Consider the following 5395-nt stretch of genomic DNA (forward strand, 5'->3'; position numbering starts at 1 on the left):
TGTTGGCAGCTCAGCGGCAGATCAGCTTGGGCCGGGAATCGAACCAGAGACCCTGTTGCTCAGAGCTCGAGTTCGCACTCTTGAGCGAGGGCTTGGGTTTTTTCACACAGTATAATTTTCTGGATTCATCCCGGTGAAAGGTGAACTCTTACTTAAAATTTCCTTTTTGAAAGGCCTATTAATACCCAGCTCCTCTTTGAACCACTCACATTGATCAGTTGAAAAAAATCTTTGCTGTGTGTTTCTTCTCAATTTGTATGAGTCATATTTTTTACTTTTTGAAAATAATCTTTTGAGATAATTACTTATCCTGTGCTTGCCCCCTACAAATAGTTCCCAGTTGGCTCAGTTTTTTTCTTTAGAAAATTTGTATCTAGTCAAAAAAGATAAGATCAACTTTTATCTTCTCCAGTCAGAATAAAAACATGATATGCTTTGTTTGACTTTCATAGTCATGATAAGAAACATGTCTCTTTTCAATGACAGGTTATTTCTGTGAGATTCTGGGGTGAGTTAAAAAGAAAGATGTTTTAAAATAGCATTTTTATCCTATACCACTGGTTCTTTTTTTACTTTTTAAGCAAAGCTTCCAACAGTATATCAGCAAAAATATACATGAGTAATTGGTCAAAAAACCCCATGTGTCCTTCAGATTTCAATGTTTGCTTCTAGAGAGAAGCAGGTAGTTTATGATAGAGATCACCACTTAATAGAAAAGGTATGTTTTCTCAAACGGGAAGATTAGAAGCCATTTAGCCCACTGTTTTAGAGATTTACTAACATAAACCTTCATTTAAAGAACCAAACAACAAAAAGTAAAATCTCAAATATACATATACGTAAGTACAAAGAATAGTATAACAGTATAAATAGTATAAATAGTATAAGCCCTCATGTAACCATCATTTAAATTCAATACTAATAATATTTAGCCAATCTTATTTCATACATACTCATCATTACCCCAATTCAGCAAATCCCAGACATATCATTTCATCCATAAATACTTCAGTATATATCTGTAAGAGCTAAGACACTTTAACATAACAATCCCACATCACGTCAAAAAATAGTAATAATTCCTTAACATAATCTAATATCCAGTCTATATTCAAATGTTCCCCATTGTCTTAAGCTTCTTTTAACAAATGATTGGAGACAGGATCTAAACAAGATCTGTGAGTATATTTGGTTGATTTTTTTGCTTTGTCTTACACGTCATTTATTTGCTATTTTATTTTGTAACAGCTTTATGAAGCTAAAATTGACATACATTGACATACAATAAACTGTACATGTTAAAGTCTACAATTTGATAACTTTTGACATTATCTCTACAACCAAGATGATGACCATATCCATTACCCCAAAAGTTTCCTTCTGCCCCTTGGTAATCCCTCCCTCCCAGTCTCTCCACACTCCCATCCCTAAGCAACCACTGATCTATTTCCTATAGATTGGTTTGCATTTTCTAAAATTACTTTAAAATGGAATCACATAATATGTATTCCTTTTCGGTGTTCCTTCTTTCCCACAGAATAATTATTTTTGAGATTAATAATGTTGCTGCATGTATCAATAGTTCATTCTGTTTATTGCGGTATGGAATTCCATTGTATGGATGTATCAATTCACTTGTAAGTGGCTATTTGGGTTGTTGTCTATTACAAATAAAGCTTCTATGTACATTCATGTAGAAAACTTTGTATGTAGTATATGTGCTTCCATTTCTCCATAGTAGTAGGATCACTGGGTCATAGGGTAGTATATGTTTAATGTTTAAGAAACTACCAAATATTTTGCCAAAGCAGTGGTGTCAATTTACAGTCTCCCCAGCAAGAATATGAGAGCTATGAAGCTCTGCAGAAGTCTCAAATTTTTATTACATTTTTAAATTTTTAAATTTTTATTTTTTTAAAGATTTCATTGGGGAATTGGGGGAGGGGAACAGCGTTGGAATCAGGGAAGGGGAACAGACAAGTTGCTGTCCTTTTGTTTCTCAGTCTAGTTGTGGAGGACATTGCTTCACTGGCCCATGTTGATATTATCATTGTGCTCTTCCCAGGTGAGGCAGTCACTTGTCGGCCATTGGACGGCCACTCATGGAGGCTCACAGCAGCTCACGCTGGCTGCCGGCCACTCACGGTAGCTCACTGCAGCAGGGGCTGCAGTTTACACTGTTGCGGGTGACTCACAGCAGCCCAGCTCCAGGTTGAGCTGTTGTTCACTGCCTTAGCTGTAGAGGGTGCAGCGTCACTGGCTCTCATGTGGGATTCGAACTGGGGTCCTGCTGCTCAGAGCTGGCATCCCAAGCCAACTCTTAACCCACGTGCCACTCGGCCGGCCCCAAAACAATATCTTTTAAAATGTCAGTAATACCACCCAATCATTGTGACAATTGACAATACCCCTACACATTTTCAAAATGCTATGCAGGCACTCTGCCCCCTTGGGAACCCAACTATAGAGGGAAGAGCACTGAACTAACAGTGGGAGATGAAAGGGGTGCTCATTCTAGCTCAAGTCAACTTACTGCTCTGAGTTTCATGGTCCTCATCTGAAAAATTGTGTGATCTCAAAGATCTGTTCAATGATTCCTTGTAGGCTAATAGCATCTTTCCTACTGCTAGTTGAAAAAGTATAGCTACTAAAAACTATAACCATGTCTCCCTCTGCTGGCTGATTAACATGTCATAAATGTCAACAAAAGATTTTTCATCTTTTCAGTGTCAAAGTTGTCAACTTTTAGAATTTATATAAACCACCCACAAAATGTTGACTAATTAAAAAAAGTAGACAGCCTATGTTTCAAATTTTGGTTAACATCTTCATTTTTCCGAGTCCTTTCTATATACAATCTCAGAACAAAATCTGCATTTCATCGTCTAAATTAAGTTTAGAAAAGCAGGTCAGAGTTCAAATAAAACTGACATACTGTGTTGGTCAAGGACTTCTGGTTGGAATTATTTAGTTCATTCCCTCAGATGGCTCCAGTGGATCGTTATCTCCAAAGAGGGAATTTTCTTTTGGAGTTAACAGAATTTCAAGAAATATTTAGCAGAACATTAATCTTTTAATGACCAAGCCATGAAAAATCTGTCACATGTATCTTTAATCGTTTTATTTCATTTATGTATTTATTTTTAAAGTTTTATAAGAGTTTATTTGAGACAAAATTTTGAGAACATGCCTGGAAGTGAGATCTCAATGGATTAAGAAAATGCTTCAGAGAATGACAGTTCTGCAGTTCATTTTATACATTTTTTGGGCTGTCGGAAAAGTCATGACGCATTTTTGCAACATATGAAAAACATAGAAAAAATACATCATGACTTTTCCGACAACCCAATAAAATCAAAGGAGAAAATGTAAGCAAGTTAACATAAAATCCATTGGTGGTAGATTAAGGAGGCGAGAGAAAGTAAAGGGGAAAATCTCAGATTAGATACAAAGCAAAATGGGAAAACACACACTTCTTTCACGTTGGTGGGTACCAAGTGGTTAATCTTTACAGCACATAGAGATGGTATGTTGACAACAAGATAACAACGAGGGGTTCTATGGTCTCATGCTCTGGTGCCAGTTGTTGTACCTATCAGTGGTCCTAGGCTCCAGGCAGAGGGACAGCGTCTAAGGAGGCACCAGAGACATACAGGGAGAGATTGAGTTGTGTGTGGCCTCAGGGCAAGGATGGGAGGGACAGTTGCCGTTTTCCCGGTGTAGTACCCTACTCTGCTATATCGTAGTTTTAAAATACGAATGTTGCCTTAGCTTCAAACTTCATATGATGATTTTCCCTTCTTCCTGAATTCATCTATTTATTATTATTATTGTTTGTAAATTTTGTAAGTTATTTTAATTCTTTTTGGAACAAAACAGGTTCTGTATTATTTTAAAACTTTTAAAATTACAGTTATTCATGCAAGGTGAAGAGAAAGAAATGGCAGAAAGAACTGAAGTAGTACTGAAGAGTAGAAAGTGAAAAATTAAAGTCCTCCACCACTCCCAGGTCCACATACAGAGACAACTATTGTTCATAGTTTTTGGTTCTAATACTTTAGTGCACTATCATTATAACATGAAATAAAATCTTTTGTATCCTGACTTATCAACTTTAGAATCTATTTTTTACTTCCTGGTATATAATTGATTTATTATACTTGTAATACATCCCACTGCCTCTGCCCATTACCTCCCAGTGGTTTCAGTTGGCTTTTATTTCTACTTCTCCTAGTGGCTGCCTTTTTGTCTTTAAATGTTATATGAAGTCATCTGCTTCTTAAATTATAAATGTCAGGTCGTACCTATTGATTTTCCTCTACAAAAGTCAGTAAATTAATGCATTTGTTCCTTTTATCTCCTTCCCATTTTTGAGAGTTACAGTAGCATCTTACTTTGTCAAGACGTAATAGTTATACACTGTTTTTCTACTTAAATCTGAAGTTAAATTTCCCCTTCGATAAGGCAAGCCATGCATGTTTTTGCGTCAGGGACTTTGCAGTTTCTCTTCCTGGTTCACTCCCTCGCTTGATTCAGATCTCAGTTCAGATGCCACTTCCCCAGAGAAGCCTTACCTGACCAACTTATCTACAAGAGAAACCCTTCCTCTCCACCCGATTCACTCTTTATTTTCTTACTCTAGTTAACTTCCTTAACAGCATTTATCATGATTTAACATTCTATATTTAAATATTTACTTTGTGTCTCCCCACTAGGAAGTAAGTCCATGAGGAGAGTTTTGTTGTGTTCACTGAATATTCCCAGTACTGAGAACAGTTTCTGGTCAATAGGTAGGTGCACAACAAACATTTGTAGAATGACTAAATCCTAAAAGAGGAAAACCACAGAAGTAGTGTCATAAAAGCTGTGAATATGCAAACATTATGATAGAACCAAATGGTGTACTGGAACCTGTTAAAAAAAAGGAAAATATAACCCTATGTCATTAACACTTTGGCAAAGGAGAATCTTTCAAGCATCAATTTCTAATATATCAGCTTTTATTTCTAATATCACTAACTGTATTGTATTGTACTTTCATTTCCAACTGCTACTCCCATGCCATCTTCCTGTTTTGGATTTATTTTGATTTTGCTGGAGAATCTCTGCAATACATTTCTCATGTAAGGAGATAGACTTTTTGAATATCCCTTTGTCTGAAGATATCTTTATTTTGCCTTCATACTTAATTGATGTCTTAGTAAGTATAGATCTTTGTATAGCATAGATCTTCGATCTTTGAATACATTGCTTAAATGTTTTACAGCCTTTGGTGATAAGAAATCAGAAATCAGTTTGATTTGGATACTCGGCAAGTGCCATCACTTTTCACCTCTCCCTCTATGGAAGATTTGTGGATTTCTAAAATTTCATCAGAATGTATTGACTTTTTTTT

The sequence above is a fragment of the Hipposideros armiger genome, unplaced genomic scaffold, assembly GCF_001890085.2.
Source record: "Hipposideros armiger isolate ML-2016 unplaced genomic scaffold, ASM189008v1 scaffold_312, whole genome shotgun sequence".
Classification (NCBI taxonomy): domain Eukaryota; kingdom Metazoa; phylum Chordata; class Mammalia; order Chiroptera; family Hipposideridae; genus Hipposideros; species Hipposideros armiger.